General features: G+C 35.0%; 1 protein-coding gene across 2 annotated transcripts in view; it reads right to left on the bottom strand.

The window, feature by feature from the left end:
* LOC138128364 (serine palmitoyltransferase 1-like) overlaps positions 1-24,916 on the bottom strand; it is a 165,727-nt gene that overhangs the window by 133,180 nt on the left and 7,631 nt on the right. The window lies entirely within an intron of this gene.

Here is a 24,916-nt window from a genome sequence, read left to right as displayed (position 1 = left end):
AGTCAAAGATTAATTTTTATCCGGACAGAACATACTGATCAAACTGAATTTTCTACTTGAAAAATGTTTATTTTTTTACTTGTCAACTGAATAATGTTACTGATCAAATAAACATAAGCCCTTTTTAAACTGAAGCAGAATCACAAACTATGTGATGCATGCTGGCGTTATGTGCGAGACACATCTCCTGAACCGAACAAAATACGACATTTTACAGAATTACGGGAGTTCAAATAAATGTGCATTTGTGTTATGCTAGCCAAATTTGTTCACATTCATTATATATTGTGAATTGTCATTCTGATATAATTGGCCTCAACTTTTGAGGAATAAGATGACCAAAGACATGTTCGTTTTATTATGAATCAGGAAATCTACGAAGAACTGCTTTTCGCGAGAGAACTTTGACAACAGACACTGAAGGCGGCGAATCAATATTTAATGTTTTGAAGAACTACTTCACGGAAAAAGCAATCCGTTGAATACGCGCTTGTCAAAAAAAAAATTCAAATGGAAACACATACTTTTTTATGTGCATGATAATTTGTTATGCATAATATACAGAATGTCCCCAAAAAATAAGACGAGCTCCCTTATTCATTTTTAATTATCTCTACACTAAATTAAATAGTTGTGAATTCACGTATAGCCCTAAGGGTTTCAAGGCTAAACTGTCAAAACTTTTTTTTTTTAATACAATTGATGAAAAAGGGAGAAAAGCCACCGCAAAAGTTCAAGGTGCATAGAGTGACTACCAAACTTAAGGCAACGATATTCTGGGATGGCGCAGCAATACTTTTAGTGGATTACCTCCCTAGAGGAAGAACGATGAACGGCCAATATTATGTTGACTTAATCATCCAAATGTAACAAGCCATTATTGAGAAACGCAGGAGCAAACTTAGCAGATGAATTCTCCTATTACAAGACAACGCGCCGGTTCACACAGCTCAAGTTGCAAAGCGTGCTGTACGAGATATGGGCTTCGAAGAAATTATCCATCCACCCTAGTCCAAATCTGGCTCCCAGCGATTTTTACTTGTTTAAAGATTTACAAAAGGTGTTACGTGGTAGAAGATTTTCCGGTGAAGATGAAATGAAGTCGGCTATAGATGAGCATTTTGCACACACAGTTTCGGAATATTTTTTTCGCGGAATAAAACAATTGTACGGTAGATGTGAAAGGTGTATTGCAATAGATGGAGATTATATTGAAAAATAAAAAATTTAACACTTTTTAAAAATCAGTCTTTCTACCCTAGGCTCATTTTACGCCAGACAGCCCTCGTATATACAGAAAAAGGAGAATTTACCAGAAGAAATAATAAATACAGAAGAAATAGAAACATATTGGTTCAAGTTAAAATTGTTAACGGATGGATATGATAGTGCGCCATTTAAGGTTTTGGCAGAATTCGTTTTACGAACTCTTTGGTTACCACATTCAAATGCCGGCTGCAAAAGAATTTTTTCTAAAGCTAATTTACTAAAAACAAATATAAGAAATAAATGTTGATAATGTATCAAAAATTATTCTTAGTTCAGAATATGTCAAAACGCTGAAGATCTGTGGAAAACCGACAGTACCTCAGTAGAATTATACAGGCTAACGATGTCATTATTTTGATTGAAGTTTTTACTCAGACCGCACCGGCCAGTAAACCAATTTCTTGTGAAGGTGGGTATGAAATACTGAATGATGAAAACTATAAATTTCATGCTATGTATTAAATATAATTTATTATTAATAATATTGCAGAAGTGGAGATTGGCGATAGTATTAACTGGGTTACATATACCCCCAGTGATGTATATGTTGTGAAAACTAAGAGGAAAAACTTACCACCAAGTAAATAATTTATTATAATTTATAATGAATGAAATTTTCATGTCCATCATTTTCAGAAAGTCGATCAATAATAAGTAAAAAGTTAAATACCACAAAGAAGTATGTGGGTATTCATTACCAATTAATAGAAGATAAGTTAAATTTAGTTAAGTTACAAAAAGCAAAATTTTTAGAACATGCCTTACAGATGGAACTCCTAAGAAAAAAAATAGATCTGGTTAATAAAAAATTGGAAAAAAATTATACAAATTTATATTCATTGTAGTTTATGGTATTTCGTTTTGTTGGAATATGAACTATGGAGCGAAGACGGTAGGGGGATGGATGAAAGAATAAGGAAGAGGAGAGAAAGAATAGAGAACGAGAGGAGTGAGGGAGAACAATAAATTGTTATGTTTATGTTTATGTTTGCAACCAGGAATCCGAAAGCCCGTAGGGCAAAATACAGCATTTTGTATTGTATTGTATTTCGTTCGAAGGAATTCACTTCCAAATTAATTCAAAAAAATTTGGTTAGAAGTTGTGCTGCGGGAAAACGAAGTGCGAAGCTATTGCAAAGTATGTAATTGCACCGTATTCTTCAGATATTCTTAAGACAGAACATAATGATGATCCATTTATCTGTATATTTACAGATGCTTTGAACCATAAAGACATCAAAATATTTCCAACGCTAGTGGGTACTTCCACCCTACCACCGGGATTAACATCAAAATATTAGATCTCCTAAATTTACCTGGCGAAACCGCAGTTCTTATATACGATTCCATAATGGCCATCCTGGAAAAGCACAACCTTAAAGAGAGAGTGCTTGGATTTTGCGCAGATAACGCCAATACAATTTTTGGCAGGGTTCAACGTGAAGGTCAATGTAACGTTTTCAAAAAACTTCAAGAGGGTTTAAGCAGGACCGACAGGCGTCATAATCATGACAAATATTGAAAAACATATATCTAATTGTTAACTGCAGCAGTAAAAATGTCTAACATGCATATTTGGGTAAAGCTAATGCATATTTCTTGTTTTTTCCCTGCATATACCTGTATATGCGCATATTGGAAATCCGGAGGAACAAGAACAAATTATCCAGGCCATTTTACAAAGTCCGACACGAAGGTCCCGGCCTGGTGAATTATTTGAGACGTCGGCATCAGCGGCGTCGCCGTCGTAGACAGGTGAAGAGAGTTCTAGGGTTGCACCAAGTTCTAAAAATTCATCACAGCGTACTCATCATGGTGTCGATGAAGCAGAGTGGAACAAATTAGGCATTGGCTGCACCGGCTAAGGCCCTTGAGAAAGCTCAAGAACTTCGCCACATCGTCAATGACAAATTCAGATTAATAGACGAGGCTATTCTACCACTAACGAAATCAGAAAGCAAATTCGTAAGCGTCGGCATACAATCGTTTCGAGATTGTGACCTCGTAATTAAAATGTACCGTCGTGATCATTAAAAACAACTACACTAGAAATTTGGCTGTGTAAATTTGAATGAATATCATTGTAACAATTGAAAAATTCCACAATTAAGAGATTTGCAAAAAAAAAACATTCTGCAAACCCGAATACATGATGGTGGTACCATTAGAAACATTGTTGCCGAACTGGGTGTTAGCACTAGCACTGTGTTGCGGTCGGGTTTATTTTCACGGATTTGAAAATTTTAAATATTGAGGTTGACAAACTTTGACAAATCTCGGTACGTTCACTCAGCCTAAATTTTCAAAAATCTCAGTGGCGTCCCAAGTTAAGTGTAGTCGTTTTTTATGATCACGATGGTACAATGCAACACTTACAGATGCTGTTACATTTGACCCAGAGGAATTTGACGAGGATTGCAATGCGCCAGACAAGAGAAAGTTGGCGGCAACAGTCATTAAAAGCTCGTTAATGGCTTCAATGGAGTCATTAAAAGACCACTAACGACTATTAATGACCCCACAAACGTGTCCCACTTACTACTGCCGACATGTTGCCAATTGGAAAGATACAGACGTAGAGGAAATATTCTGTTTTCTTACTGTTACAATGCTCATGCCCCAAGTTAACAATAGTTTGGTGCATATTTTAGAACTTTATCAAATTCAGAGATTTACAAAAATTCGAAGCAAATGAAATCCGGACCGTTGACGAATCGGGTTTTCCAACAGTACCATCGAAAACTACAAAAATTATTGCTACAAAAAGTAGAAAGCAAGCGGAGATCTTAAGTAGTGCGGAAAGAGGACAGCATGTCACTGTTATGTGTTCCATGAACGCTGTGGGTACGTTCATTCCAGCAGCTTTTATCTTCCCTTGAAAAAACATAAAACTCGAGTTGCTCGATCACGCGCCTACTGGATCTGTAGGTTATACACAAGAAAAGGGGTGGATGACTGAATCGCTGATGGCTGAAGCATTTTGTAAAGTTCGTAAAACCATCAAAAGAGAAGACGGTTTTACTGCTAGTCGACGGTCATTGCAGCCACAAAGATTTGAACGTTCTTACGTTTAGTATACAAAATTGCTTCCCGCCACATTGTACGCATAGGATGTAAGTTTTTATGGTTCATTACGTACATAGTGTAATCAACAACTGAACGACTGGTTACGAGATCATACAGGCAGAGTCATCACACATTATTAAGTAGCAGGTATACAGGGTGTCCCAGAACTCGCGTATCAGCCGTTAACTGTATACTTTAATATTTGTTCTAAAAGAGATTTTGCAACCATAAACATTCAAACACTAGTGGTTTTTAAATTAAAACCGTTTTAAGTTAACCAATTAAACAAGCTTCCTTAAAGGTAAAATTACTACATATTTGCGTTTCCTAGGAAATGATGTTAGCTGTAGCAATTAAAAAAGTTGTGATTAAATGTTTGGCTAACTTTAATTTGTTGTCAGTTTGACATTTAACAATAGAAAACGAGAAAAAACTTTACAAAAAAAAAAAATTAAAGTAAGTGTTCGAATCAACTACCCCCAGCTTGAATACACAGCCTTGCTCTTTTCAGTAAATTGTTCCGAACATTTTGTAACATTTCTGGAGTCACCATTGCCATAGCGTCCCTTATTCTGTTGCGCAAAGTGTCCAGATTATTCACAGGCACACGGTAAACCAAGTTTTTGACGTGGCCCCACACAAAAAAAATCTAAAGGAGTAAGGTCCGGTGACCTTGCGGGCCAACAAAATGGGTTTTCTGCATGTTGTTCTAGTAACTAGGTACAAAATTCTACTCGAGGTGCATAATCTTCTGGTAATAGATGTTGCACTTTAGTATAATGATAAGCGTGCATACGATTATCCCGTAAAATTCTTTGTACAGTGCTTTTTGTAAGACCCATTGTGTTGGCCACATTTCTAATGCTTCTCGTCCCATCTTCATTAAATGCTTCAAGCACTTCATCTTCAGTATTAGGAGTACGAACCGTGCGATCGATACCACCAACATCTTCTCTTTGGTACTACAGAACCGCTATTTCGTACCCTGTTAATTAGTCTTAAAATAACGTTTGAACTAGAATGTAGGCGATTTGGAAAACGTTCTCGATACAGCCTTTCTGCTGCATTAGCGTTTCTTCAACTTTCACCGTATATTATTAGCATTTCGGTGTATTCTTCAGAGCTGAACATTTTTGTATTGTCAAAAAAATTTAAATGCTCTAACTTAATGTCACCGTGACATTAGCGTTACAACTGCGATTGTACAATGGACCAAATAAATATTGAACTTATTTGTTGTTTTAATATTAATTATGTTACTATGTGAAGAACAGTTCACAGTAAAGTTTACCTAAATAATTAATTAATCATTCTTCTATGATTGGCTAACATAAAATTGTTGTAATTTATAAACTATGGACTTAAAAAAATTATTTCTTGTAAAATTTTCATCAGATGAAAGAGGAGAACTCGTCGTTAACGGCTGATACGCGAGTTCTGGGACAGCCTCTATTTAGGCCTGACGCCTCGTGCTTCAAATTTCGGCCTCATACCTGAAAAGTGATCTGAGAGCGCTACTCATAAGAAAATTTATGTGGCTTAACCACCGTACTACTTCCATTACTTCCGAGTTGGACGTCAATATATGTATTCAGAATTTAGGCCTTCTTTTACGACTCGCACTGCATCTGGTCTCGCATATAACTCACTATCTGAACTAGACACTTTTTCAGTCGATTAACACACCAAAATCAAATTTTCAAGCACCAACAGTGAAAATTTAACCTAATAAACACAGCAAATAATTTATTAGGAAAAAACACATGAGCGGTCACCGTCGTCAAGGAATTGATTCCACAGCGTTCGATTCTTTATTGACGATTGATTTTTTAAAAATTTAATATTTTGGTCAGCCAAAAAGTCTAACGGCCGGTTTCATAATACATTTTAAAAGCGGTTTTAAATTTAAAACCACCTTTAACTAAAAATTGTGTTTCATAATCATTAAAGGCGCTTTTAAATCCTTAAAATTCCCTTTAACTTTAAGTGCTTATTCACAATGGACATTAGACTTAAGAAATACATAAAAGATACCTAAGAATAATTTGTAAATTTGGACAATTGGAAAATAATTTATGTGTCTATGTAATCGAATATGATTCTTCATGCCTTTTTATACACAACAATAATGTTCACTAAGGTCACTTCTCATTAGTTACGTAAAAATTAATAGTATATCCACTACATGTATCATGAATTTCTTATGCCTTATGTCAAGCTTATGTCCATTGTGAATAAGCACTAAAAGCTAGTTGTCGGCCTTTTATCTCGTTAAAGGTGGATTTAAATAGAGAACATAACCTCTATTACATGAGAAGTGATGCACTGCCACAAATTGCTGTTTTTTTTGTGAATTAGTAGGCATCCAATAATCCTAATTTCAATGGATACTCGTGTGCGGGCACATTTATTATCAGAATCAAATTCTTCTTCGTCTGAAGAGGAAGAAGTCATATATTTAAGAAGAAAAAAGTTGTACCGAACTAGAAAAAATCGTTTGGACGAATACGACGATCTCGATTTTTTTGAATGATTTCGGTTAACAAAACCGACTACATTAAAATTATTAGAACAGATTGAGCATTTATTACGCCCCCGAAGCAATAGGTAAGCCATTATTTACAGTTATTAGAAATAATTATATCTGGTATATGGGCAATTTTATTGTAGAGGCGACAGTATATCACCATTGATAAAACTTTTACTGACTGAGGTTTTATGCCACAGGAAGCATGCTGCTTGCAGTGGGTGATTTTATGGCATAGATGTATTAAAATAGACGTACGTAGCTATACCTGGTAAACGTATATCCGTTATTAAAAAACATATCAAAGAAAATTGTGCATCTCTCCACTTCTTTCTACAGGGTTATTCTAAATGATTGTAGTCGAAGTAGGCCATGCCCATGTTATTACATTTTTGCCGCTTTCATGTGAACTGTCAGTTTTGTCGCTGTCACTGTCATTTTTTAGGTGAAAAGTGCGGTGATGAGATTTTTATTTATTTTTGTTAAATTAACGATTGAATCCAGAAATATTGAGTTGTTTTGCACCCAATTTAACTCCCGTGTGTGAACGGTGTGTATTCACTTATTCACATCATTTTGATGTTTTTTTATGTGGAGAGGCAACCATAAATTTTACATTCAGTTTTCAGGCCTACTTCGACTACAATCATTTAGAATTAGAATAATAACCCTGTATATTTAATGAAATGCATTTTTCATCCTTTTTATCACGTTAGCCGTAATGCCGTATACGAATCGGTGCTGATTAAACGATTTTAGTCGACGCTGTCAATTTGAATTGTCAAATATTTAAATTTAAAACGAATAGCTACCTACGAGTATTTAGTATTAAAGATTTTTTCTTAAACAATAAATTAGGTCCTACTACACTACAATGAGATCCTGTATTGTTTGTTCCACTTCTTATGCCCGTTTGCACCGTTTTGTAGGTAAGCATTACTTACCATAGGAAAGACTTAAAGTTATGTCTTACCTAAGTCTCTCATCATTTGCACCGTAGATAGTTAAGCACTCCTTAGATGTAAGCAACGGTAAGGTCTATTCAATTTGGCAACACAGCAAAATGCTAGTAATATTGGCGGCGGTTGGTATAAACCAAGGATGCGATAGTTAGTACAATCGTACTAGATCTAGTACAATTAACAAATTTTTAGTACGTCAGTACCTCTTTGCCAAATTTAGTACAACTTCCACAATATGCCAAAAAAATTGTTAAATGAACAATTTCATGAGTTTTACAAGTAGCGCTTTTAAATGGTCCCGTTGACATTGACCAGAAGGGTCTTTTTGTCGGCACCTTTGATATATAATAAAAACGGCATTCCATGACCTTCAGATTCAGAACATCAACCTTGTGCTTGTGCCCATGTGGCATGTGGTTCACAGATGTTGCTGGGATACATTCAAGTACATTGCTCAATGCTGGGTTGGCTTAACAGGGGTGCGTTCAATTACCCTGCTCGAGTGATGTTCTGGATGTTAAAAAGAGTAAAACATATGCGCACTACAAGTTAGTGAGCGAGATGAAATATCGTCTAGGCAAAGAACAAATTTCGGAACGCACCTCTGGAAGTGTACCCTGCGTACTCGGCTCGTAAACTGCCTGCGCCCGGCGCGCATTTACAATTATTTTTATTTTTAAATTTTAAAAGTGTTTCACTGTGACTGGTTGTTCTTCGTTCTGTGATTTTCAGTTCAGAGTAACCTTTCTGTCCTTTTGTAGTTTTGTGACTTTTGTGTTTTCTATTATTTTATTCTGTGACGAAGTGGTGTTTTGAACTTTTATAAGTCAGTGGGTCAGTGCAATTATTATTTAACTGCCTGATAATGGATAGGTAATGTATAATTCAGAATTAGATAAGGTTTTACAAAGAATTTTATATTTTAGGTTCGTTATCCGTATTGCTAGGGATAAAACCAGCACAACCAATACAGTTACCTTTACTACGGCATCTGCGTCTTCTGTAGCGGTGTGTACGCGTACGGATGCATGCAATATAAATGCAAACACTGTTAATTCAACAGTTGTTTGTTCAACAATCACTAGCCATACTTCTAATAAAACAATAAGGGAAGTCGATCCTGACATGGATTCTTTACCTTCGAGTTCGGGCACATTAACATACAACAACGAATCTGAACAGGTAGATGATTTAAGTAATGATACCTCAGGTCAACCTGTTGCCAAAAAAAGGAAAATATTCCATCAGAAATTTAGACAAGAGTGGCAAGAAAAATATGATTTCCTAATTGAAAAAGACAATACAAGTTTTTGCAAGATATGTAATGTTATAATAAAGGGAGCAGGATTTCATATCAAAAGACATGCAAATTCTGCTGTACACATAAAAAAATATAATTCAGCAAAAAGCACCCCAAAAATTGATGCAACTATAAAAAAAGATCCAAAGGTGTGTCTAGCTGAAAGAATTCGAGAAGTTGAACTCCTTATAGCGACTTTTTTATGCGACAACAATTTACCTTTTGCCCTTGTAAATAATTTAGTAGATTTATTAAAGAAAGTTACTCCAAGAGACGAAGTAATACAAAATTTAAAAATGCAAAGAGACAAAACTACCAATCTAGTAACTCAAATGCTCGGACCCTTTTCAAAAGAATTAATTTTTGAAAAACTTAGGAAGGAGAAATTCTCCTTAATCATAGATGAAACCACCGACATAGCTACAAGGAAGAGTTTGGTAGTTGTGGCCAGATTTTTTGAAGAATCTGAAAAAATTGTAAAAGATCATTTGGTCGATTTAATCGAAGTTCATGATGCCACATCTGATGGTTTATTCAACGCAGTGAGGCTGTTATTGAACACCAACAAAATTCCATTTGCCAATGTTATCGGTTTAGGGGCAGATAATGCCAGTGTTATGATGGGAGATGTGAAGGGTGTGAAGCAAAGGTTTAGAGAAATATGCCCTCATATTGTAGTAAATGGATGTAGCTGTCACTCTTTGCACCTATGTGCTTCAAATTCCTGTAAAAAGCTACCTTCAACAGTAGAGCAGTTTTGCAGAGACATTTACTCCTATTTCTCACATAGTTCGAAGAGAAGTAGTGAATTAAAGGAATGCCAAATATTTTGTGAGGAAAAACCGTCAAAAATGTTGTACCCCAGTCAAACTAGGTGGTTATCATTACAGGTAACGATATTAGTTTTAACTTATGTGACAGAATTTTGATTCACTGGGATTCACTGAATTCATATTTTGACGAAGCCGCAAAAGAAGAAAAACTTCCACTGGCCAAGACAATTTCCAGTGCTTTGAGAAATCCCATTTATAAATAAAAATGTTTTGTTAAAAAGGAAGTTATCGATAAAACTTCTTTAGAAAATATTAATGTACTTAGTCCCCAGAATTATCTTGGTATTGATGATCTGTATTTTGGAGGTAAAGTTGATAGTTTCTTGAAAAATCCACAAACTGTAAACACTGTAAGTAAAACCGATTTACATCATTTCAAAATTCATTGTTTAAATTTTTACAGTGAATTGTGTGTACAAATAAAAAAACGGTTCAACATGACAGATGAATTTTTAGTTTATGCTAGCAACTTTACTCCCAAAAACGCCCTATCTGGGGACATCTTATCTATATCTAAATTCACGTATTTATTTCCTTACTTAAACGTAGACGTTGATAAAGTAAACTTAGAATGGCAGTTAGTTAGCGAAACTAAAGCATTAGAACATTTTAAAGATATGGATGTAACTGTATTTTGGCAAAGGGTTGCTGAAACAAAAAATGAGTTGGGCCAGTCAATGTTTAGCAGTCTGATGGAAGTTGTAAAATGCATTCTTTCTCTTCCACATTCCTCAGCTGCGGCAGAAAGAGTGTTTTCCCAACTGACATTAAATAAAACCAAATTGCGAAATAGGTTAAATATTGTAACAATATCTCATATTTTATCAGTTAAAGAAAATAGTAAGAGTGGTCTGATTTTGCCAAAGAAATCATTTAAGCTGTAACTGACTGCATCAAGAATTTCTATAAATATAAATACAGTAAATACACAACATATGTATTTTTATATTTTATGTTAATATTTTTTTCTGTTTTGTTGAGTCCTTGAGTAAATTTTTTTTTTTGTATTTTATATCTATTTTAAAAATCCCGCTCCCGAGTTTTGTTAATTTAAGGTGTTCAGGTTTTCAGTACAATCACCTAGAATTTAGTACAAAATGTCCCTACATTTCAGTACAAGTTTTTACCGTTCAATCGCATCCCTGGTATAAACTTAGTTACAAACTAGATTTTTGACAGGTGTTTCTAACCACTTCTCCACTTCTCTGTTATTGTTATCATTACAGAGAACGGTTAACGATAGTGTTTTTGACTTTTTTTACATGATGGCTAATTATCTTGAAAACAACAACGAGGATATATTAGAGAATGATTTTGATATCCTCGAAATAATTGATTTTGGATTCCCTCGCCAAATCAATCAGAGATCTGAGCATTTCGATACTCTTGATGAATTAGGTTTTTATAGAAGATTAAGGTAAGTACTCATATTCACCCATTAACCTAGCTAATGTAATAAAACAATCAAAATTTTATATTAAATTGCATTCTTTTTTGGACTAACCAAGCAAACGACACTGAATTTGTTAGGGTTGATTGAAGATGAGATAGAACATACTACAGATTTGTAAGAAAAACAGACAAATAAAGTAACAGTCATATCAATACTTATTTTCTAGGAACCAAAGTGTATCTCCAATCAACCAGTTGCTAATATGTCTACGCTTTTTTGCTACAAATGGACATTTGCAAAATTTAGCCGATTTTGCAGGAGTTCACCTGTCTACAGTTTCTAGGATATTAATAAGGTATCAAGAGCGGTTGCTCGATTATATCCTAGATTTATCCGATTACCAGAAAATGAAGCGGAAATTCGTGAGGTACAAGTTAACTTTTATCAAATTGCATTATTTCCTACCGTTGTTGGAGCTGTGGATGGCACGCACATTAAAATCCAATCTCGAGGCAAGTGAATGATTAAAGAAAGTTTAGTGTATAATGGAATTTTTTTTGCAGGGGGCGAAGGAGAAATTTTTAGAAATCGAAAAATGTATTTTTCAATAAATGTGCAAGTTGTTGGAGATGCTAATATTAACATTTTAAATTTGGTGGCAAGGTGGCCTGGTTCAGCAAATGATGCCACAATTTTTAACAGTAGTTGTGTGAGAGCACGGTTTGATGCTGGTCATTTTCCCTATTGTGTATTGTTAGGTAATGTACAGAATCCACAAATTGTATTAATAAGTTTACAATAATGTATTTACTCAGGTGATAGTGGATATCCCCTATGGCCATACTTTTTAACACCCATATTGAATCCACGAACAAGGCCTGAACAATTATATAATGAGGCACACATCCGTACAAGAAGCATAATTGAGAGGTTATTTGGGGTGTCGAAAAGAAGATTTCCTGTACTTGCATATGGCCTACGGTTAAAAATGGACACTGCTTTGACAGTAATTGTTGCTGCAGGAGTGCTATACAACTTTGCCAAGTTAAACAATGAACAAGAAGCACCACCTGCTGAGGGCATAGAGCATAATGTTTTGGAAGAAATGATCCAAATGGGACAAATACCACCTGTAAATCCAAATGCAGAGAACCATGCCAATAGAGACATTAGACATGGATTTATAAATAATCATTTTGCAAATTTATAATAAAAAATTTATTACAATACAGAATTGTTATTCCAGTTCCTTATTTTTTTTTTCCGTTGACCGCTTGTTAATTTCAATATTAATGAATTCTTTTGTCTAAATTATAGTGTATTAATGGACCTCATTAATACACTATTTTTCATTAATCAATGATTTTTGCGATTTTGACGTTTTGATTAAATTTTGATGTATAAACAACCTAGAACATGCATTGTTTGCACTTACCAACACTGCAGCAGGTAGTGTAGCAGGGTTTTCTATATTTTATAACTCCATAACTGCACAATTACAAATTCACTTTTTCAAAAACCGACATTTTTGGTTATAATTCGCATGTCATATTTTTCAAAGGTAACTCGGTTTCCGTAGCAATCGTGATTTTTACGTGAAATTGAATGTGAATGGAGTTGACGTCTTCTGACACTCTTTGTGGAAAAGTGAATAGAAAGTGTTGAAAAATTTTAAAATGACCTACCCTGAGGACAAAAAAAGAATGAAGGTATTTATAAGGTCTCATCTTTATGGAAAAAGATGAAATTGGTTTTGATTTGGCTTTAATTTCAAAATTTTTCACCAAAAAAAAAAGTTTGCGGTCAACGAAAAAATTTTGTAATCAACTCTTTTGTTAATGGGCGATTAATAATCTCAACTATTAAAGCCACTCACTCGCTACACTTGTTCGTGCTTTAAACAGTTTGGATTATTAATCGCCTTCATTAACAAACTAGTTTTTTAAATAACTATTAATTGTTCTTTTTTTAATTCTAATTCTACTTCTAAAATTTTCATCTCCATTTTCCGTTTTTGTTCTTCAAACTCCACGTTCCTCTTCAGCTGCTGCTCGGTTAATTCCGCTATAGACAGCCGTTTGTCCAATAACCTTATGTGGCAACTCATGATAAAATAGCAACAAATTTGCTGAACTAATAATTTAATATAAAAGATTCGCCGATGCAAAACGCTTCGACAACCGACAAGAAATGGATAATTTCGCGCCAGCGCCATCAACATCACAAGTCCGAACAAAATATCTTATACGCATGTGCCAAGCATTGCCTAAAAGTTAGAATTCGGGGGCTTAACTTAGGCACAGCTTAAGAAACCATTTGGTAGCGGTGCAAATGAAATCGGCAACTTAAGTCTGGTCCAATACTTAAGCATTACTTAGTATTGACGGTGCAAACGCCCATTACAATCCTTTCTCGAGCAAAGAAAAATCCTTCATCGGTATGTTCCTACCTGTGCTCATAAAACCTTTTCCAGTTTTCCAAAAGATGAATCATTAATGCCCGTTTGCACCGTTTTGTAGCTAAGCATTACTTACCTTAGGAAAGACTTAAAGTTATGTCTTACCTAAGTCTCTCATCCTTTGCACCGTAGATAGTTAAGCACTCCTTAAATGTAAGCAACGGTAAGGTCTATTCAATTTGGCAACACAGCAAAATTCTAGTAATATTGGCGGCGGTTGGTATAAACTTAGTTACAAACTAGATTTTTGACAGGTGTTTCTAACCACTTCTCTGTTATTGTTATCATTACAGAGAACGGTTAACGATAGTGTTTTTGACTGTTTTTACATGATGGCTAATTATCTTGAAAACAACAACGACGATATATTCGAGGACGATTTTGATATCCTCAAAATAATTCTGAGCATTTCGATACTCTTGATGAATAAGGTTTTTATAAGAGATTCCGGTAAGTACCTATAGTCACTCACAAACCTAGCTAATGTAATAAAATAATCAAAATTTTAAAATAAATTGCATTCCTTTTTAGCTTAACCAAGCAAACAACATTGAATTTGTTAGAGTTAATTGAAGATGAGATAGAACATCGAACATCCTACAGATTTGTAAGAAATACAGACAAATAAAGTAGCAATCATATAAATATGTACTTATTTTCAGCACATGATGCCACAATTTTTAACAGTAGTTGTGTGTAAGCAAGGTTTGATGCTGGACATTTTTCTAATTGTGTATTGTTAAGTAATGTGCAAAATCCACAAATTACATCAATAAGATTACAATAATGTATTTACTCAGGTGATGGTGGATCACTCCTACGGCCATACATTTTAACACCCATATTGAATTTCCTGTACTTGCATATGGCCTACGGTTAAAAATGGACACTGCTTTGACAGTAATTATTGCTGCAGGAGTGCTACACAACTTTGCCAAGTTAAACAATGAACAAGAAGCACCACCTGCTGAGGGCATAGAACACAATGTTTTGGAAGAAATAATCCAAATGGGACAAGTACCACCTATAAATCCAAATGCAGAGGACCATGCCAATAGAGACATTATAAATAATCATTTTGCAAATTTATAATAAAAAATTTATTACAATACAGAATTGTTGTTGCATCTCCATTTTTCGTTTTTCTTCGTCAAACTCCACATTCCTCTTCAGCTGCTGCTCAGTTAATTCGGCTATAGACAGCCGTTTGTCCCATAACCTTACCTGGCAACTCATGATAAAATAGCAACAAATTTGCTTATCTAATAATTTAATGTAAAAGATTCGCCGATGCGAAGCTTCGACAACCGACAAGAAATGGATAATTTCGCGCCAGCGCCATCAACATCACAAGTCCGAACAAAATATCTTATACGCATGTGCCAAGCATTGCCTAAAAGTTAGGACAGGAATATTCGGGGGCTTAACTTAGGCACAGCTTAAGAAACCATTTGGTAGCGGTGCAAATGAAATCGGCAACTTAAGTCTGGTCCAATACTTAAGCATTACTTAGTATTGACGGTGCAAACGGCCATAAGGAGTACGTGGATAAAAGTTTGTAAAATCGAAGAACTATTTAAAAAAGTAAAAGATGCAGTAATTTGTTCTCAACATTTTCAAATATCTGATTACGATCAAATCCGATTACTTCAGAAAATCCTTTTGAAAAATCTGTGCCATCACAAAAGTTAACTTTAAATAAAATGCCAGATAATCTCCCAAACTTCCATATCCCTGGTAATGATAACCACGTTGCAAATTTATGCAATTTTTATTACCTACCTTTTTTCATTTGTAGAAAACGATCCTCCTAGTATTTTACCCTAATTAAGTGAGCAGAGCAGATTATTAATTGAAAGTAACAGAAAGACAGGGTTTTTCGGATTCATAATAACTTGCTGAATTTATACAAGGATTTAAAATCGTACTATAAATTTGAATATATTTTAAGCTTCAAGTTAAGTCAAGACCACCTGAAAACATTTTTTAGTGCAGTAAGAAGTCGCTCTGGATTCAACAACAACCCATCCTGCCTTCAATTTAAAGCCGCCTACAAAAGGCTAATTGTAAAACATGAAATTAGTGGTTGAGGATATGGTAATTGCTGTATATTAGATGCTGCCAGCATATTACACCTTTCTAGCGGAACAAAATCGAAAACAACTGATACAATTCTCGAGGATGACCTTTCAGAATTTGAATTGAAATTAAATTTAAAAAATGATGGTATCTTTTTTTCTCAATTGGTTCTCTCTCAGTTTATTGAAGATGTGGTAGTTTACATATCAGGTTTCGTCATTAAAAAAGTAAAACCGAAAATCTTTGTCAGATTTGCTGCTCTCAGTTAACAACTAGTGAATGTAAATCCCAATTAATTAAATTCAAAAATCGAGGCAAGCTAATATTACCTAGTAAGGATGTTATTCTGCTTTGTTTACAATTATAACGTGCCATCAGAATTACAGATAACGCTAAATTAATAACAAAAAAGCATCTGAAGGAATTACTAACACTACAAGCTATGCGAAACTTACCAGATTTATTTAGTGATGAAATGATGATAAACCATATCAAGAATCAATCTTTAATGGATAATCATCGTATACAATTGATTAAATTAATATCAACAATTTATTTAAATATACGTATAGTTGAATTTTTTTAATAAACAATTGTCAAAACGTTGTCTTGTTGGTATGAGTCAAACTGTGATTTTCATGATAATACGATTGGTCACATTGAGTGTCAACATTTTTTTATGTAACTGAGCCTGCGCCCTAACGAGCGAGAGTTTATTTCAAATTCGAAAAGGTTTCTCCTGATTTCTCATTAAATTTGTTTTGAAAATGAATTCACGGAAGAAAGGTACGGGAAGTGAAGTGAACATAACCTTAACCATGATTTGATGTCAAATTGTTATACAGCTGGTCCATATGTCCAAATTTTAGGGTGGTACAGTATGGTTTTTTACTTCATTTTGACACTGACAATTGTTTATTAAAAAAAATTCACTATATACATTATGAATGTAGAAAAAAAACGGAGCTCAAAAATACTGATAGAATTAGGCAAAAATGCGTTAAATTAATCTTATTTAGAAATAAATAATTGTTCAATAAATATTTTCAAATAAATGTCTTGTTAGTGTTGGCGAACTCTTTTCCATTTCTTTTCTCATTGATGCAAACATAATGAGTTTCATTCGTTTCATCTTTTATCAGCTTGCAAATCCATTGCTGCACGATAATAATTAATGGAAGATTGTAGATTGTGACAAAGTAACACACTTGCTTTATAAAAATTTATAAAATTTGAGTTGAGTTTTTGCAGAATAGTGGCAATATGTCACAAAAACTAAAAGCAAATAAAAATTGAGGTTAGCATCCTGTAAATGAAAATTACCTACAAACTAATAAGTATCTTTCTTGACAACTTCAATTTCATCTTTTCAGTGATTGAACCATGAGAATTAAGATGTTAAATTTTTCTGTTTAAATTATTTGCGATTTTCTTACAAAATTTGACAGTAAAACAATAACCGAAGAACCGTCAAACTGGATTTCTAGCGTGCTTTGATTGGTGCTTGCCAACGGCACCTCTCTAAAGGATGGCGCTTATGAAATCCTTATGCGGTTGAAAGTGAGAGACATAGCTTTCACGTCTTGACGAACTACAACAACGCATGGCTGTATCTTTTTTAATACGTCTGTGTTTTATGGGGGTCTCTAAACCATCTGCCTGTAGAATTGTGAAACAAGTATCGGAGAGCATAGTATCTCTCCGTCCAAGATAAATAAAAATGTATGAGAATGTACAAGAAATGGAGAGAATGGTCGAAGAGTTTTATACTTTGGCAAAGATTTCCCAGAGTTATTGGTGCTATTGACTGCACTCTCATACGAATTCAATCTCCGGGAGGAGAAGATGCAGACATCTTCAGGAGTCGAAAAGGTTTTTTTGCCATAAATGTACAAACAGTGGGATGCTAGTTTGAAAATTAGAAATATTGTTGCACGATGGCCAGGGTTAACACACGATCAGACGGTGTTTAACAATTCTGTGTTGAAGCGAAATTTTGAGAACAACATGTACAATCCATATCTCTTAGTGAGCGATAGCGGTTACGCTATAAAGCCATATCTCATGACGAAACTGCATGAAGTACATACTCCAGCAGAAAATCTTTATAATGAAAGCATAATTCGTACAAGAAATGTTATAGAACGACAATACGGTGTGTGGAAAAGACGATTTCCCATTTTGTCTACAGGCATTACATTGTCTCTGCAGAGAGCTTTGACTGTTATCGTGGCAACCGCAGTTCTTCACAACATAGCAGTTGAAATGATTGACCAGTTTCCAGATGAATGGTTTGAATATAATGTCGTTGACGACAATGATAATGTTAATCATGTTGGTAATAACAGAATTGTACATGGTGGCACACAAGTGCGGCAATTGATTTAAATCAACATTTTGGAAACTTGTAGGTACATATTTAGAAAATAAAGATATTCCGCGAATTCATTAGTCTTTATTGCTCAAATGTTTTCTATTGTCCTGAATGCATATGACGACTGAAGTAGAGCAATCGGCAACGGCTAAACCGGAAATTATAAAATAATATAATAAAACCAAAAGAGGGGTCGATACTATGGACAAGATGTTGGCTGAGTATTCAGTAAAGCGTAGAGACAACCGGTGGCCCCTTGCATTTTATTACAACATGATTGGCGTTGCTGCCTTGGCTGCTTATGTAATATACAGTGTGGAAACTTTAACTGAAATAAAATTCATAATTTTGACAGGCGATTTTTGCAAAAAATCCCGAAACAGGTCAATTATTTTGCGGTGGTTGGTGACATTTTTTATGTGGCATAATTTTAGCCGGCTGTGAAAAAAATTAATTTAAAACGTCAGTTTTTTTTTATTTTCGCATTTGATGTTTGAAAATGAATGCTGAAGAAAATTTATAACTAACGCCGCCGCAAATTAGATAAATTGCACAAAAGACGTTAGAAAGTTTACTGCCGGAGAATTCCAAATCCCAGAATGAAAATTAAACGTTTTGTTCATTGTTATTTATTAATTTGCTTTGTTCTCTGCGAGATTTATTTTTTGACGTCTGTCAGTTGACAGTTCACGCTACCAACATCAATAAAGTAAATTTTACTAGTCTATTCTAACACACCAACGACCTATTAAAGCACTCAAATGACGTCATTTGGGTGCTTGAATAGACTTATTCTAAACGCAAAATAGAAAAAAGATTTTATTGGAAAAAATAATAAAACCTTCAAATTGAAAGATATTGAAAGCGCTTCATTTGGCAGTTCAAAATGTTAGTTCTAAAAATTGGGCAAATGATATTCTCCATGTACAAAATTTGTTGGAAGAGTTTTGGAAAAGAGATGGACTTTTAGTAGAAATTATAGGAGAAATAATCATAAATTTAGGTAAAAGTGATAGTGAAACCGATTTTGATTCTGATTAGGTATTAAAGAAGTATAACTACTTTCAACGTTGGAAGCAATGCAAAATGCAATGCTATCTATTTCTGTTTTATGTTTTTTGTAATTATGTTACCAAATATCAACTTTTTTAAACTTATTTTGATATTGAAATTAATTTCATTTTGTTACTTACTAAAGTTAAGTCCTTTTATTTATTATAAACAGTTTGAATATATGTACAATAAATTGAAAATATCTTTTGTTTCCTTATTTATATTACCAATCGTATGAAGCCTGTGCCCCCCGTGCAGGCAGTCTTTAGGGGCAGTACCGTGAAGGTGAACATCCACGTGCCCATAGACTCCAGACAGGAGAAGAAACAAGAGAGCCAGCCTCAGAGGAACGAGAGGAAGACCTATGCCTTGGTAGTAGAAAAAAAGGGGATGCAATTTAGGGACATCCTCGAAAGGTAAAGACCGTAATAAAAAGCGACCCCTAAAAAGAAGTAGTCCAGACCATCAGGAGCACCAGGGACGGTAAACTCCTGATCACCATGGAAAAGGATCCATCTGGACAGGGTAGAAGACGCACTTAAGAAGGTCGATGGAAACCTTACCGTGAAGAACACGGGTTCAAACGACCTTGACGCGACCACCGACAAAGAGGAAGTCGTGGCCATACTAGAAGAGAAACTGGGAGCGGAGAAAAACTGGAGGGTGAGCGACTTGCGGCCAAACAGAAACAACACCCAGGCGGCCACAATTGTCATGCGGAAGCAAGATGCTGACAACATCCTGGCTGAGGGCTCGCTTAGGATAGGAGCTGTCAGGTGCAGGGTGGAAAGGAGGATCGCGACTGAGAGGTGCTATAGGTGCTGGTCCTTCGACCATAAGACCGCGAACTGTGACGGCCCGGACAGAACGAAAGCCTGCTACAGATGTGGGGTGGAAGGGCACGAGGCGCGAGACTGCGGGAATGAAGAGGCATGTCCGCTTTGCCAAAAGCCCGGACACAAGGCAGGAGGCAGAGGGTGCGGCGTCTTCCGGAGCGCGCTAAATAAGGCCAGGAGGGCCACAAACGAGAAAGAAACAAGAGCCTTTCCAAAAAACGAGGAGGAGGCGAGCACTTCGGATGCCCGCCAAGAGTAGGCCCAGCACAACACAAAGAGGGCACACAAGAAACAAGGAGTGAGAACAAAGCACCGACGTCAAAAATGGAAAGGGGACGAGGCAAAATAATCGAAAAGAAAAAGGGACAAGGAGTAAACATAAAAATACTACAGGTTGAGCCTAACTAAGGAAAGATAAACACGATGGCGAACGACAAGGCGGCAGAGAAGGGAGAACTGAAGATCTTACAGGCAAACTTAAATCGAAGCGCAAGGGCTCATGATCTTCCTGAGAAGATCATGAGAAGAACATATAATGAATATAATAGTCGAAGAAACAAACAGACGTGCTCAAGACAATCTAACCAAAATACATGTAACTAGAGCAACGAAGAATAAACCTTGGCGCGATGTAAGCCCTACAGAAATTAAAAAGTTCCTAGGATTGTGTTGTCTTATGGGCAACATAAAGTTTCCAACTCTTGGTCTCTACTGGAGTCGAAACTCTCTCTATTATCATCCAATTTTTGGAAGAACCATGGGTCGTAATCGTTTCCAAACTATTCTGTCAAACCTTAGAATTGTAGATCACGGTAGGATCGATAGAGAAGATCGTTTATATAAGGTTCGACCAATAATTACAAGAGTTTTAAAAAACATACGCGAATCAATTTATCCCGACCAACCATTAGCCATTGATGAGGCTATGATTTTGTGGAGAGGGCGTTTGGCTTTTCGCCAATATATCTCGAACAAGAGACACAAATATGGTATAAAATTATATGAACTCACCACTGATGACGGCTTCATACTAAATATAATAATTTATGTTGGTAAAGGAACACTATCCGATATAGATTCAACTCACACACAATCCGTGGTCAAGGAATGCAATGAAGCAGTACTTACAAAAGGGGCATGCGTAGAATTGGCTGAATATCTAATAAAAAATAAGACCACAATGGTGGGGACATTGAAAGAAAACCGAAAAGGGAATCCAAAATCAGTCGTGACAGCTAAACTGAAGAAAGGAGAGTGCGTTTGGAAAAGAAAAGGTGGAGTCGTAGTTACAAACTGGAAAGATAAACGAAATGTTCGGATGATTTCCACTAGAAATAAACATCGCATGAAAGAGACCACTTCGAGGAAAGGGGCAAAGAAGATGAAACCAGAATGTGTGGTGGAATATAATAGCCACATGTCCGGCATAGATCTCTCAGATCAAATGGTGTCCTACTATTCCTCTCCACGTAAAACCATACGTTGGTACCGGAAAATATTCTTCCGTTTATTAGACGTCTGCATCTGGGACAGTTGTTACATATACAACAACAAAAATCCAAAAAAATTAGCCCACTTAAAATTTAGGGATCAAATAATAAGAAATCTCATAGGGATAAATAATGAAGAAAGTGTAGATAATAATGATACAAAATTGCAACACCAGGATCAATTTCATTTTCCGGAGCCAATTCCTGGAGGCAAAAAGAAAGTAAAACGCTGCAAGCTATGCACCAAATCAAAAATTTATAAAAGGTCAAGATTTCAATGTGGAAAGTGTTTTGGAAACCCTGGATTATGTATTTTTCCATGCTTTCGTAATTGGCACACAAATGCAGTGCAATCACAACACAAAGAGCAAGAGCAAGCAGAGAGAGAAGCTGTAGAAAAAAGCTAAATAATATAATAAGTAATGTAATTTCTTTTATTTTACATTTTAGTTTGAGAATTGAATAAATTTACGTTTGATTTATACAGTGAGCGGCAAAAGTATGGAATAAATTCATTAAAAATCAAGGAATTTATTCCATACTTTTGCCGCTCACTGTATAATAACCAATAGCTTTAATTTGGTCAATAAATTGCACGTTTGGTTCCTCTGAATGAAGGATATAAAAATATCCCAAAGGGCAATTTATTGTAATTGTCTTTTTTTATATAAATACGATTAAAAATGACCTGATATTGTATAAAAAAAAAATTAGCGAAATCGGTCAAACATAACCTAGAAAACAAGTCGCGGGACACGGGAGACGGCAAGGAAAATTGTCGCGGGAGCGAACGTGTTAAGAAAAAAAAACCCAGGAGGTCGTAAACCAGTATATTGGTGGACGCAGACAGTGGCTGAAATAAGAAGGAATTGTCTCCAGACTAAAAGAAAATTGACTAGGGCAAACAAAAGGCGCGACGTAAAAGCCATACAAAAGGCTAAAACGGAGTATAAAGAAGCCAGGAAGAACCTGAAGCTGCAGATAAAAAGGAAGAAGGAACTGCTCTGAGAGTTTTATTAACACTCCCTGTCTCGGTAGCTAGTGGAGAAAGAAGTTTTTCCAAATTAAAATTAATAAAACACCACTTAAGAATTTAAGCCAAACAAAACTTAGAAATCCATCATTAATTTCTATTTCACATAGTCCAAAACGAATGGCTGAATATCAGAAACTATTTAAAAGTTTTAATATCAACACTAAAAAAATTCAAAAACTCTCAAGAACAAGATGGCTGGCAAGATATGGAGCTATATCAACAATACTAAGTCAATAGGATGCTTTACATACTTTTTTTTAAAGCAAGTCAAGAAGATAAATGTTACACAGCGGATGAAATTATTAAGGTTATAGATCGTCCGGCGTACAAAAGCTATTATAGATACTACATTGCAATTAGAATCAGTCTCCAGTAAACCATCTGATGAACTCGACGAACAAGCTTCAGTCAGCTCACAAGCCAGCACACAAACTTCAAAACATCTAAGCGCACATACGCCTCGCAAGGACAAATTAATTAAAATACGTTCCTTACAAGCAAGAAATCTACGAGTATATACTGAAAAGAAGACGATCAATAGTGTAAGTAGCATTGAAGAAGCAAATGTTGTGTCAACTGCAACTCTTGAAAATTTTAAATCACTGTGGCATACAGGAATGTATCCAATTTGTTTATTCTTCCTACAAAAAGGACTCTTAACAGAATGACACAAAACTTTCAATTTCATGGTTTTAGCGATAATGTTTTTGAAGACTTAAAAGTTAAAGTGGACAGTCTGAAAGATATAGACAAGAATTGCTCTCTTTGTTTAGATGAAATTGCAATTAAGTCACATTTATTTTATATAATTGGGAATGATGAAGTTATTGGGTTTGAAGATCTTGGAAAGGGTAAAATGTTTAAGCCTGATTTGAATAGTTTAGTATTAAGGATTAAGGGTATTTGTATTAATTGGAATCTACCTCTGGCCTACTATTTCACACATTATTCTTGTAAAGATATAAAAATTGTAAACGTAAGGTATAAAAATTGAAAACCATTAACCTTTCTAAAAAGGTTGTGGTAAATGATATGGGCTCAAGTAACATCTGTGTCAGTAACATTTTAAATGTAATACCCGAGCGCCCTTTTTTTACTGTAGATGGGAAAGAAGTTGTTTACATGTTTGATGTTCCTCATCTTTTAAAAGCGACAAGAAATATGTTGATGAAACATATTTTTTGTTTTGATCGGAAATCTACATCGTGGTCCCATGTTGGTAATTTTTACAACAAAGATAAATCAGCACTAAACAGGTTAGCTCCTGTACATCCGTCAAACCCAGAAAAAATGAAAGTGTTTTTAGCGGCGCATGTATTAAGTGATAGGGTTGCAGAAGCAATGACCACCTATGTTGTTCTCAGCGAACTTCCCCCAGAGGTCACAGCAACAATTGAATGTATTGAACCGTTTAATAAACTTTTTGACATTCTTAATTCTATCAGAACCAAAGATGCAAAAGAATTCAACAGGGTTTTTAGTAAAAAAAACATTGATGTCACAAATCGCATTAAGTGCATAAGAAAGTGGAAAATATCAATTAAGGCAGTAATTCATTTGTGGTATCACTGATTAAAACCTTGTGGATTTAAATTTGAACATTTTGTAGAAGTAAGACCTCACAAATTATTACATCACACATCACACACAAGATGGCTATCATTGCACTCAGTGGTAAAAAGAATACTCGAACAGTAGGTATAACGCTTTAGTGATATTTTACAGATTTACATTTAACTCAGAATGTTGCGGCAGCTGAAAAAATCATAATTCATTTAAAAAATCCTTCCATAAGATTATATTATCATTTTCTCGACTTTGTTTTACCATTTTTCAATAAGCTAAATTTAGAAATGCAGTCTGAGGCAATTAAAATTCACACTTTATATACAAACATTCAAGTAATTTTACGATCATTGTTAGATTGCTTTTTAAAGCGAGATTATTTAGAAAAAACGCCTTTGGAAAAGATTCAGTGTAGAAACCCATATGATTTTTTAGCAATTAAAAACCTTTATTTAGGAGATAATGTAACAGCCTCAATATCAAATAACACTTCTAGTTTAAATCCAGAAGAATTGTTAACTTTTCGAAAACGATGCTTAGAGTTTCTTACTGAAGAGTGCCACGAAATTTATAAACGTTTTGATCCGAACAATCAAAGTACACAAACTTTAAAACAATTGACAGTAATTTCACCTAGGGAGGCAATATCAAAACAACATGATTCTATTGCTCCT

Source organism: Tenebrio molitor, chromosome 4 (assembly GCF_963966145.1).
Source record: "Tenebrio molitor chromosome 4, icTenMoli1.1, whole genome shotgun sequence".
Classification (NCBI taxonomy): domain Eukaryota; kingdom Metazoa; phylum Arthropoda; class Insecta; order Coleoptera; family Tenebrionidae; genus Tenebrio; species Tenebrio molitor.
Note: the sequence above shows the minus strand (reverse complement) of the source record. Positions and strands in the feature narration are given on the sequence as shown.